General features: G+C 35.2%; 1 pseudogene across 1 annotated transcript; it reads left to right on the top strand.

The window, feature by feature from the left end:
* Nucleotides 1–11,699: 11,699 nt before the first annotated feature.
* LOC308499728 (hsc70-interacting protein-like) lies at nucleotides 11,700–12,808 on the top strand (annotated as a pseudogene). The gene has a single exon. The product of its transcript is annotated as a hsc70-interacting protein-like (transcript).
* Nucleotides 12,809–13,553: the final 745 nt, after the last annotated feature.

Genomic DNA, 13,553 nt, shown 5'->3' with positions numbered 1-13,553 from the left:
TGGAACATGTTTCTCTGGTGACTAAAAGGTTTTACTCACTAAAACAGTTGAATTGTGCTATGTCACTCTTGAGCCCGTCAACTGAGTGAAAAGGCTCTCATGTGTTTTTAAATTTTTATAATATACTACACTGTTTCCCCAAAAATAAGACCTAGCTGGACAATAAGCTCTAATGCGTTTTTTGAAACAAAAATTAATATGAGACCCGGTCTTATTTTGCTATAAGACCGGGTCTCATATTAATTTTTGCTCCAAAAGACGTATTAGAGCTGATTGTCTGGCTACATCTTATTTTGGGGGAAACATGGTAAATGCTATTGTCATGCTTGCTTGAGACATGTGATGCCCATTAAAGCATGGAGCCCACAGGGGTGCTCTTTTGTCCAGGTCTAAAATGAAAGGATAGGAAGGTAGTAAGGGAGGAGAGTTTCATACATACTAGTTGTATACCCCTCTTTGGCCAAAAGAATTTCACACAATACAAGATCCGGCTGTTGTTGTTTTTTTTTTAATTTCAATAAAAAATAAATGTTTTATATAGCGTGGCTAGTAAGTGGCATGTTTAGTAACTCTCTAAATTGGAGAGTTCTAAAGCCTATAAAATATAGTTTCAGAGAAAGATTACTTTTGGTCTTAAGATCCCCCAAATGGCCAGAAGAAAGAGTAGCTGAAATAGAATAGTGGAGAGAATTATTTCCTTAGCAAAATAGAACATACGTGTAAAGTTGTTTTTAACATGAAAGAAAGCAAATATCAACTTATTACATACACAGGTATAGGTTTATAGAGTGATGTTGAATGAGAAAAAATAAGTATATATAATTTATGAATTAATAGTTATTCCATAAAAACTTGAGTAATTACATTGTTATGATCAAGATAATTGGGGCAGATTATGGGGGCATACCAAAAAGATGAGGATTGGTTTCAGAACCTATAGGGGAAACATTTTCCTCTGAGAAGACTCTGATATCACTTGAGGTAGGGGTTGTGGTATAGACTGAATATTTATGTCCCCAAAATTTGTATGTTGAAACATATTTCCCAATATGGCCAAAATCCCATGTCCCTCTCACTATTACGCTGAATAGGGTAGTTGGGCTAATGCATTTGTGGTTTTACACCAAAACAAGTATGGTATGTCCACCATGCATTCAGGAGACAGATTATTACACAGTTATTATACAAGTGCAGAGTACATATAATGAACATTTAAATATATTTTAACTGATTATTGGCAAGCATTATATATAGGTGTGCTAGTTGATCAACATCATGGTATGTGTTTGGGAAGACAGAACTTCTTTGCACTTGACAAATTGTGGGTTTTTTTTATATACATTTCAACTGATGTCTTTAACTTCAGTGTTATTTATTCCTTTAGTTTAGTGCAGTGTTTGTTCACTTCATAATCACATAGGAAGTTTAATTAAAAAATAAAAAAAACCCTGGACATGAAAATTACATTTCTGTGGGATCACATTTTAAGAAACACTGATTGAAACAATTACTTCCTTAAGAAGTACCTTTGATAAAGTATGAAGCTGACATAACTATATTGGGACAATAGCTAAAAACTGGTTCCAGAGTGAGTGAATTTTATTGTAAAGAATAAGACCAGAAATGGTTCAAGCATGGAAATCTGCCAGGCAAAGTCAGGACAAAGGGATTCTAAGTTGGATAGCACTGGATGTCCTTCTGTGAGGGCAAGTCAAGGAAAACAGTGAATTCACTATTTAGCCAAGTCAGGACTTGTCTTTCTTTTTATTTCTGTAATAATCTTGTTAAATAGTGAAATAGCACTTGGTAGTAAATCGAACATATTCTATATTTTGCCAAGCCTTTCTGTAAGGGCTGTGCTACTTCATAGCCAAAATGATATTCATCCTACTCATATGTTTCAAATCTGTGGGATAGCATGCATTCAGAAGCAATTTATCATGCACATCTGTAATAGTGCTACAATTTAAAATAAGCAGCTTACATTATTGATGAAAAAATTCTTGACTGTTAAAAATCTCTTTGTTTTAAAATACCTTTTATCCTGAAATTAAATCCAGATTGCACTTTATTATTTTTCTTGATTTGGGGCATTTATATTTTATAGCAGAGTAAAACAGGATATAATAAAAGATAACTAGATTTTGGATGTGGAAACACATAGGCAACAATAACAAAAGCAAAAAGAAAAAAATAATATATTGATTGTTTAATGCCTAACACGATCAGCTTTAAATCCAATTACATAGTAAGTGAAAAGAAGGACATTCAATATAGCTCAATAAAGATGAATTTATCAGTTCTGAGCCAAAATGCACGAGAAAATGAACAAGTCTAAAAAGATAAAAGCAGAAGAGAAGCCATTGTTGTCACGATGGTAGGTATACTAGCTCAGGCTGCTGGCTTCTTGCCCTAGTCTAACCTTCCAGATGCCACGGAAGAAAAAGGATTTTTGAATGGGTGTACATGAAGATTAAAATAAAGACTACAAGAACTTTCTGGGTAGGTAGAAGACAGGCTGTGGTGTAAGAAGCCATTGCCAGTGTGAGTTGAGGCCTTGCTCTTGGCCATGCTGCTATTGATAGGTTGCATTACAGTAAAACAGCAGACTCAGCCCAGTTCTATGGGGGTGAGTGAAGAGATAACATCAGGGGTGCCCTGATCTGGAAAATGAAGTGAACCCAACAGAAGCATGATTTGAGGCTGTCCACGAGCATCTTAACTTCCTCTCCCTCTCCCAAGGACTTACACACTCAACGCAGTGGCAACTGCAGAAAGGAGAAAAATCTCACAGAAGAGAGTTACTTTTGATCTCTCCATCTTTTGATTTCAGGCATGTGGCTTATATATAAAATTTGTCTGAGATATTAATTGTGTTATCCAAACTGACATTTCTTTATTTTTACATGTGTGTTTGGTTCTCTCTTCATTATTGTTTACTGATATATTAGACTTGTCTCTGTAGGGAGACAGTTCTTCATGGGTTTCACACACCCGCATGTCCTGAGAGAAGAGACACTGCCTGCCTTTGTTCTGTAGTATCTTTCAAGAACATACAGTGTAGCTTTGGGAGCTAGAGATAGTGTTTTGTTCCAGAGGAATGCTTACAGCCCATTAAAATAATTTCCCATTTCCTCAGCTGGTGGATCCTCCCTTGTAACAATCTACTGTATATCAGATATTACTTGACTCCCTTCACGTCGCTCTACTGGAATTAGGATTCAGGACTTTGGCAAAAGTGCTGCTACTCTGGCTACTGCTAGTGTTGTGAATAATAATGTGTGTTTTTTTTTCCTCTTCTGACTCAGATTGTGTTTTGTTTTGTTTTGTTTTGTTTTGTTTTATTTTAACAGCATGCGTGAAATTGTGGCAGAGAAACACATTACCTTACAAGTGGGGCAAAAATCTCAGATAATTCCCACTTCTTGACAGTTGATGAGGATTGCATGGTAACAGACTTTCTGGAAGAGGAAGGATGAGGACCACATGGGCCAATTAATGGGGATTTGAGCTAAGTCCATAGGATATGCAGCAAACAGATTAACCCAATTTTGGGGGGCAACCCGGCAATAAATGGTCCTCCGTTTTATTGCCTATTCATGAGTCAAAATTGGGAAGGTGTTGAAGACCAATCAATCAGAAGTAGGTTCAAAGATAGTTCCGTGGACAATGCCCAGGTTGATACTAACTCACTGCCCAGCAGGTAAGTTATCTGGCGGCCAACCTCAGGTCCACCCAATTATAATAACCAGAATGCAAAAGTTCATTAGAAGCTCTGCCTTATTTCAGATAAAAAGTTTCAGAGAATCTTTTTCTACATGGAGTATTAAAAGAGGAAAATTTACAACTGCTAGAGGTAGAAGTACATGAATCTTTAGAATAATGACTGGTTTATTGAAGGGTAAAGGGACCAGAACATTTATTGTTTATTAATGAAGAAAGACAACAGCTGTGTGTTCTTAATGCTGAGTCCTACAGTCCCATCCCAGACTCCTGCAGTCTATTATGCCAAACTTAGATCCATTTGGCGATAACAGTAAAAGGATTCAGAGTTTTTTGAAGTGGGTCCTAGCTGCTATTATATAAGAGACTTTTGACTCTCTTAGAGAGATTTCCCTGTGACATGCCATGTTCTGTTGGAAACCATATACGGAGTATTGACTATTATTTGGGACACACTGCCCTAGATTGTGTTTAAAATGCTGATGAAGGCTACCCAAAGGAGAATCAAAAATTGGTCCAAAGAAATCTAGATAAATTCTTGTGATCATCCCTTCCACCTTGGGATCTCCCTTAGCCCTTACAGTGAAACTGGGTAAGAACTTAGAACTTATTTTTAATAAGGAAGCATCAGATGCAACAGATTTATATTAAGTTCATAAAAAGAAGAACAACTCTGTGAAATGAACCCTAATCAGCCAAGGAGTATAAACCCCTTGGGCACAGCTGGAAAGCAATGAAACTGCGGCTGGCAATTCCAGGTACAAAAAAGCTGAAACAGATGGTGTCATTAATGAAGATGTTACCAGTGTAGGATTTGGGGTGAACAGAAAATTTGGAAGTTTCATTTAATTGAACAACTTGCTGCTGCCACACTGCTTGAAACCAAAGGAAAATGTGTATGGCTCACTGGAATTGAACTTCTTTCACTCTTCATGCCCCTGATCATTCCTACTCTCTTTACCCCAACTCAGCTGCTATAAAGACTAGTTAAATATGGATGGGACTGATGTTCTCCTGTCCCCTGAAGTACTAAAGGCTATATGTACTCATCCAACAAAGGTGAAAAAACTTAGGGAAAGAAAGAACTCAAACTTTTATGGAACTGTTGTTTATATGCACCCAAGTCACCATCCTGCCTAGGCTCATGGGCAAAAGAGACAGCCAAATGCAACTGATGGCATTTGAAAAGTATTTATACTGAGAAAGAAAAAATAATATTATCAGTGGGTGTGACCCGTTTGGCCAGTGTAATGTATCCTTGTGATTTCTACCACTGAATTTTCAGTTGGTATTGATATTTTATATACTGGTACTTGTCCATCTCATAACTGTAGATGGGAGTCTCCTGATTGGAAAGAGCTCCTAAAGAAAAGTGTTGTTATATGGGGGACCTACAATCCTAATAACTCTTTTGAACTACAAATCTTCATGATTGAGGATTTGAATGATTGCAACTTATGACAGAGGAAGTCAGCTTCCTCTGCCTAGAGCTGCCCCTCAAGGTTTGGAACTTGAGAACTTGAGCTTCCTGGCTGAGGCTACCAAGGACACCAACTTGGAAAACAACTATTATCTTGTGATTAGCCATTGTTGAAATTGAATGGGTAACCCCTGGAGACCTAGTGAAACTAGAAACTGATTTTTCCCATTCTGGGGTGGGTCAACTTAGACTCAATGCTGGAAAAAAATTTAGCACTTTGTGTTTCTCTTTTGCAATGCAACACACTGTGTGCATGCATCAGATGAATCCCTTCATGTCACCTCTGAGGATTTAGGTTGGGACATCCATTATCCAAATCCAAAATTGATTTTTTTCTTGTTTGCCATGGGACAGGTTTAGAAGGAAAATCATTTTGTTGCAGAAAAAGAAGGCAAAAAATGATAAATATATGCTTTTATTTTTATCCAATAAAGTGGGAGTGAGTTATATGTGAGATTGTATAAGGATAGCAATAGTAGGAGACAAAAAATCCACTGGTGTTATCAAAGTAACATAAATTAGTATGACAGGTGGTATATAACCTTGATACCCTAGTTGTGACCTTTGTACCAGGAGCATTGGTGAAAATTTTGCTGGAAATTCTAAATCTCTGCCCCCACGGCAGTCTAAATCAACTAAATCAAATTCTGCATTTTTGATAAGACTTACAGGTTAATTGTGTGAAAATTATTAACCTATGAGAAGCACTGGCATATGAGACAATAGTCATCCTCAGTAACTCTGGTGAATAGGACAAAGCACAACCCATTTGAAGTTAAAGACCTTCATCTGTTTAGGTCCCAAATCATACAGATTTTATAAATTTAAAAAGAAATATGCAATGTAACCTTTAAAGCAAAATTTCCACTATTTATATATTCTCAATAATTTGAAGAAAATATTAAATTCCTCCTGAAACACACAAAATATGTCTATTCATCAGAATCTGCTGGAAGGAAACAGTTTTTACATTCTCCTGTAGGATTTCCACATTTTACCTAACTGAAGAAGTGGTGACTGTTCTCCTGAGTAGTGACATGGCACTTTTGGGCCAGAAAGGAGAGGAAAAACCCAAGGATGCTTCTATTATTACAACCTAAGGGTGTAAATTAGTAAGATGCTTAAGAATACTGGCTTTCAATTCATATAGCTTTAGTTTGAGTCTTTCCTTTTACCTTACTAAGCTGTGTTGCTTTTGGCAAATTATTTATTTAATTTGTCTGCTCCATCCATAAGCAAAGTGAGGGAAGGGATTTCTGTAGTGTAGGATTACTGGGAGGATTAAATGATATGATGCCAGTAAAGAGCTTACCACAACGTCTAGCATGGAACAAACTAACACTATCACCATTCCCTCCATCTAATGCAACGATCCCCAATGCTTACTGCACATTAGAATCGACTGGGGTGATATTAAAAAATAACTGATCTGTGAGCCCCATTCCAGAACAATTACAGTAGACTCTCCATGTGTGAGGCATGGGTTTGGCTACTTGAAAATCAAGGATTTTCTAATGTGCAGTCAGGTTTATGGACTACTTAGCCAACAGAATGGAGCATATGGTTATATAGTTGACATATGACTAGAAAAGAAAGTAACTCCTCTGAGCCTGAGAATGCCTTGGTTGTTTCTACACCAATCTTTTAAAATTCTATCCAGAAATAAAAGCATATTCTTTTATTTCTGCATTTACCTTGAAGTTCTTTACTACAAAGCTGTTTACATTTATTTCTCTCTATACCACAAATACTTTCCCAATCCCTACATGGGATTTTTCCATTTGTTCTTTAGATCCGTAATCGCAGGGTATGGAATTACTACTTATATTTCTTAGTATTTATGGAAGATGATGTGCAGAAGTAACCAATTTTCTCCTCCAGGCTTGGGCACTGACTGTCTCTAAACACTAAATAAGTAGATTTTGTTTGTTTTTCTCAGATTGAGCTTGTGATTTGATACTTCTTTGTAAGTCACTTTTATCACTTCATATTTGCATAGTCCATTGCAAACTTTCCACAGTTAATTACTCTTTCAAACCACTCAGAGGTAGATTTTAAAAGAAAACAGCTATACATTTCCTTAAAATAATAAATTAACAAAATTGTGAGATATGCTACATTTTTAAAAGCGGCAACAAAGATGTTTTATTTGTATAAGATTTGAATCACAGTTCTTAACAGTATTACTCCTATAGTGCTTTGTAGTTACTCAATATCTATAAGGTCTGTGGAATACTCAATAATAAATTTTATATGAGAGCTTTAAAGACGGTAAGACAGATTGAAAATTGAATATCAAGAGGAATTAAGGGATAGAAATATGTAATTAAAGAAGACTGTGCCAGAAGGAGCTGGGTCTTCCAGATTCCATCAGTATCAATTCGGTACAGACCACTAGAGTACACACACAGAGGAAGACAATGGAGCTGTGACTGGATTTGGACACTGGTTTTGATCAAAACTTTTCTGGCCATTTTGTTTCATAGGCTACCAAAAGATATGATTAAGTAACTGGTATTTAATTTGTTTTCCTCTTCCTTGAGTTCAAAACCATTAAAATAGCTGACCATAATTACTTCAGCAATAATTAGAGGGAAACTGAAGAACATCTAGGCGGAGCATGGGTACAAGTAATGAATCATGTTAACCACAAACCCCCAAATGCCAAGTCTTTGATGAAGTTCCCAGATAAAGACAATTAGCAATATTTCCCTTTGTTTGACTTTTCTTTTGCTTCAGAGAAAGAACTTATTTTCTTATCCCTTGCTTTCTTTGGGGAGAACAATTTGCAATTTCTTAGCATATTTTGTGGTGTTTATTTTTCTCTTGATATACTTCATTCATTGAATTCAAATCTTAAGGCATTCTAGTCTTTTTTTTTTTTTATGGAGATCTGTAATATGAGATCTCAAAGCACCAACAACTACTTATTCAGGTTATGTCACCATAGATTAGATTTGCTTGATCTGGATACTGGTACTGGGAAAAAAAAATTACCTTTGTTCTTCATTTGATTCTGACTCATTTCTCCTACTCTCTTTGTTTAAGCAGCTAACCACTTCTTTTCCCCCATACTGATTTATTCAGCATAACTTCCAAAACTTCTGACCCATTGTTGAATTTTGATATGTCAACTCTGCTTGATTCTCTAGACTTTTCTTTCATACTTAGAACTATATCATTTATTAACTTTGACCCTTAGCAGCAAAATGTAGCTCTATGCTCAACCAGAACCTGATTCCAATACTCTAGCTTTGAATAAAGTAACCAATCTATTATTTTTTTGGTTTATAGTGTTCCAAATCATCTAATGGGCAGTAATATAAAAATTCATATATAAGTCAGTTAAGTTCTATTAATTAAGCATCTTTTAGACTCTACTATTCCAACCTTCTTCATGTACATATATCAAAGGAAATTTTGCGAATTCATGCTGTCAGAAAAGACAATGATATTTGAGTTCAAGAATGAAAAATATTTCTCTAATTTATATCTGTGTAATTGTAGAGAAAATTTGAGCTCTATTGGTATTTTTCTTCATGAACACTGAGGCTGAATAAGAACAATGCAGTTTCCTATATCTAAAAGCTACTTAAACCCTTAATGTATGTGAATGATATAAAATCTTCCTGAATCACAAATCTGATTATTTCTATTCTCTGCTCAGTCACCTTCAGTGATTGTCATTGCCTCTCAGAGAGAGCTTCTTCTCTTTAGTTGACATTCGAAGGTCTCTAATGTTATTTCTAAATATCTCTCGGTACACTCACCATATATCAATAACTCAATGGGTCTTCTGTATACACTGTATTCTCCCCATCCCCACATACATCCTGTTTTTACTCAGGTATATTTTTCAGACTTGATGAGCAAGTTTATTACATTTATATTACTTTATTTTATATAGAATTATATTCTAATAGATATCACGTTAAGAAGAATCTGAATCTCAGTGCTTATGTATTATTGAAGTCTCAGAGACTTTTCACAGTATGTGACCTCTCTCTTTCAGATACACATATGTGTATGTATAAAAACAGAGATAATAGTCAAAATAATTTAATGACTTGAAAGGTATAAGCACAAGTCCAACAAAATGAATACAAGACAAACCAGAAGTGATAAGGTTCGATTACACTGCGTTGGAACATGCTGGTTGAAAATCACGTATGTGTGAATCTCTGTGTCTAATGATTTACAGATATGATTGGCAGATATGATGCCAGGTTTGCATTACTGATAGAGGTATCTTTCTTCATATAAATTTTAATTTCCTTTTCAAGTTAGAAGAATACCCTGTGAGTTCTTGGATGCTAACTCTAAGTTGTCACCAATTTATTTTCATATAGCAATAAGAACCTCGGACTTCCTAACGTACGTAACTCTTGTCCTTGACAGAAAATACTATTTGGCCTAGGTATAATGCAATTAATTGATATTGAAGTAAAAATCATTTCTTTTAAATAAACTGCAGGCATAAAACTCCTTTTTAGAAGACATGTTTTATGTTTGCTAACTTATTCAACTATTTAACTTAAAAAAAGTGTGTGAAAATATAATTTATTAAAAATGAAATTAAAGCTAAAGTTTATCATATATAAAGTGAGATATATCATGTCTATGTTATATCATAGACATATCAAATATGTCTATGTGGAATGCTATGAAATAATTTTCCCAGTTCATTGATTTATTGTTATAATCTTTTTAATTAAGATAATCGTTTCACTGATAGAACATGAATACACAGTGATGCAACTGAAAGTAAATAACTACAAGTTCCATAAGGTTGATACAAAAGTAAACTTTGATTAAAACATGCTATATAATTTTATTAGACAATTATAATGCAAAAAAATGAATCAAGGAGCAAATAAATTTATGGTCTGTCAGAGCTTAAAGCTATCAACATTGTTTTCTGTATCTTTCTAGTATTATTAATGTTATGACAAGTCTCCAATAAAACAGTATAGTAACCAAAATACTTTTTGATTCATATCTAGGTTTAAATTTTGAAGAAAAAAAGTACATTACTAATGATGAAAACCCAGATACTGTGGTAACCTACTGAAGAAGAAAATGTTGACAAATGGAACCTGGTACAATACTGGAATCACGCTTCAGATTCTATTAAAGTAAGCATTTAGATTCATCCACTGATTAATAATCACTGACAACCATGGAGAGTTTTCAAATAATATAAACTAAGGGATAATGCACACTAAATGTGTACTTTTAGTTAAATAAGTGTTTGTGTTATTCTTAAGGACAGAAGAGCCTTTAGCTGGAGAATGAGTACAACATTGAGTTTAGCTGCTTATTAAGATAACCTTTTTCTAATTATCTAGAAATGTTGTCCTTTCTCCATTTTATGTAATTTTTTTCTGTAGACTAAAGAGGAAAATTAATTTTATTCATATAAAACTTTATATTTTTCTTGATCATAGGCTGTTTTTACATGAAGTCACAATACATGTTTCAGAAAAGAAATAAAAGTCAAATGTAAAAAAGCTCTTATCATTTTTTTTTTGTTTTAAGAAGGAAATAAAAATTGGAATTTTATATTCCTACAAAGACTTTAATTGTGAGGTATCAACAAACTCTTTTGGTTCCCATTTAGCACACATCATCTACAAATATTCCATTTTACTCATGGATTATAAAGAGGGTGCCAAAAAACATATACACATTTTAAGAAAGGAAAAAGAATGTATTAAAATTGTAATACTCGATATATACCAGTAACAAAAGATGAATACAAGTCATGTGTATACACTTTTTTGGCACCCCGGTATTTATTATACTCAGAATCTACTTAAAGGAATTCTCTCAAGTTGAGTTCAAAATACTTATTGTTCAGGAATTGAATGGATCAAGCGGTAAATATTTCTATAAATATTTCTTATAAAACATTCTTTTATTAATTGCAGTGGTTTTGTGTGCAAAATTTTGTGACCTTTTTCAAACAACTGAATCAAGAGACAAGCTGTCTATACCTTTATAACTATTACACTAAATATTCTCTGTGGTAGTAAAATGTACAAAAAAATTGAAGAGCTAAGAATAATTATTCATAGTTACAATTATAACTAAGAATAATTATGAGACAATATTGAAAGGAAAATAACATTAAGCAGAAGTCTTTTAAAAATTAGGGATTAATAGAAAATCATATTGGCAGTCAGCACAAAGATAGTAAATAGACTGAACTTATTTTATATATACATTAACTATATAATAGAAAATGTTTATTAGAACTTTATTTGTAATTCCATTTTCTACCTATTAATTAGGAGACTGTTTTAAGGCTGTTTCTTCTTTTAGGTTTCCTATCATGAAGACAAACAAGTAATGAATACATAAAGAACTACTTATTCTAGTTTGTTCTGCCTCGCGGCAGCCGCCCCCTTCCACATGGTCACGCTGAGCTAGTGCCCAGGCCTGGAACCGGGGTGCAGCCTCCGCCGCGCCCGCCACCTCCCACCGCCTCCTGACCATGGACCCCCGCAAAGTGAGCAGCTTCAGGCCTTCGTGAAAATGTGTAAGCAGGACCCGAGAGTTCTGCACACTGAAGAAATGCGCTTCCTGAGGGAGTGGGTGGAGAGCATGGGCGGTAAAATACCACCTGCTATTCATAAAACTAGATCAGAAGAAAATATCAAGGAAGAAAAAGCAGATAGTAAGAAGGCGGAGGAAAACATAAAGACAGATGAACCATCAAGTGAGGAAAGTGATCTAGAAATTGACAATGAAGGTGTGATTGAACCAGACACTGATGCACCTCAAGAAATGGGAGATGAAAATGTAGAGATAACTGAGGAGATGATGGATCAGGCAAATGATAAAAAAGGGGCTGCCATTGATGCCCTAAATGATGGTGACCTACAGAGAGCCATTGACTTGTTCACAGATGCCATCAAGCTGAATCCTCGCTTGGCCATTCTGTATGCTAAGAGAGCCAGTGTCTTCATCAAATTACAGAAGCCAAATGCTGCCATCCAGGACTGTGACGGAGCTATTGAAATAAACCCTGATTCAGCTCAGCCATACAAGTGGCGAGGGAAAGCACATAGACTTCTGGGCCATTGGGAAGAATCAGCCCACGATCTTGCCCTTGCATGTCAATTGGATTATGATGACAATGCTAGTGCAATGCTGAAAAAAGTTCAACCAAGGGCTCAGAAAATTGCAGAATATAGGAGAAAGTATGAGTGGAAACGTGAAGAGCGAAAGATCAAAGAAAGAATGGAAAGGGTTAAGAAGGCCCAGGAAGAACATGAGAGAGCCCAGAGGGAGGAAGAAGCCAGAGGACAATCAGGAGCTCAGTATGGCTCTTTTCCAGGTGGCTTTCCTGGGGGAATGCCTGGTAATTTTCCTGGAGGAATGCCTGGAATGGGAGGGGGCATGCCTGGAATGGCAGGAATGCCTGGGCTCAGTGAAATTCTTAGTGATCCAGACATTCTTGCAGCCATGCAGGATCCAGAAGTTATGGTGGCCTTCCAAGATGTGGCCCAGAACCCGGCAAATATGTCAAAATATCAGAGCAACCCAAAGGTTATGAATCTCATCAGTAAATTGTCGGCCAAATTTGGAGGTCAAGCATAATGCCCTTTTAACAAATAAAGCTCTTGCTGAAGGAAAAGCAACGTAGATCACCCAGTGGATGTTGCAATAATACAAACGAGTGTACCTCTGACCTTCTCATGAAGAAAGCTGGGGTGCTTTGAAGAGAATCCCTACCCCTCTGCCCCAAATGCAGCTATAACATTTTATAGTTCTTTGCCATAGGATATTTGTTCAGATAATGTTTTCCTACTAGAAATTACAAACTTTAAACACTTTTAAACCTTAAAAATATTTAAAAACAAATTAAAAGAGTCTGTAAACCCTAAAAAAAAAAAAAAAAAAAAAAAGAACTACTTATTAAGAAACCATCTATGGTATTTAAAAAAAAATCTACATGAAATAAATACAAAATTAGGGTGTTTAAACATGAATCTTCTATGTGGTAAAGAAACTCAAATGTTTATACTTCTGATAAGAAATATCTATCTTCAGATCACAGCAGTTGAAAAAGAAGAGAAATGTAGATACTAGTTCTAAATCTAGTTGTCGTTTATGAACTTACAGATTTAAAATGAAACTCTTAACACAATGAATTCACAAAAATCATCTTTAAGTTACTGATGAACATCCCGTAGGGTGATCTTTAATAGAGATTTTGGTGAAGGAGTTCATATCAAGGCACTCAGATGGTTATAATTGAGTACTTTTTGAAATTTAGCACTGATAAATATGTCTAAAACCATAATCCATAAATACTATTACCCCCATTTTACATATTAGGAAA

Source organism: Rhinolophus hipposideros, assembly GCF_964194185.1.
Source record: "Rhinolophus hipposideros genome assembly, chromosome: 7".
NCBI lineage: Eukaryota > Metazoa > Chordata > Mammalia > Chiroptera > Rhinolophidae > Rhinolophus > Rhinolophus hipposideros.
This window is presented reverse-complemented; position numbering and strand designations above follow the sequence as displayed.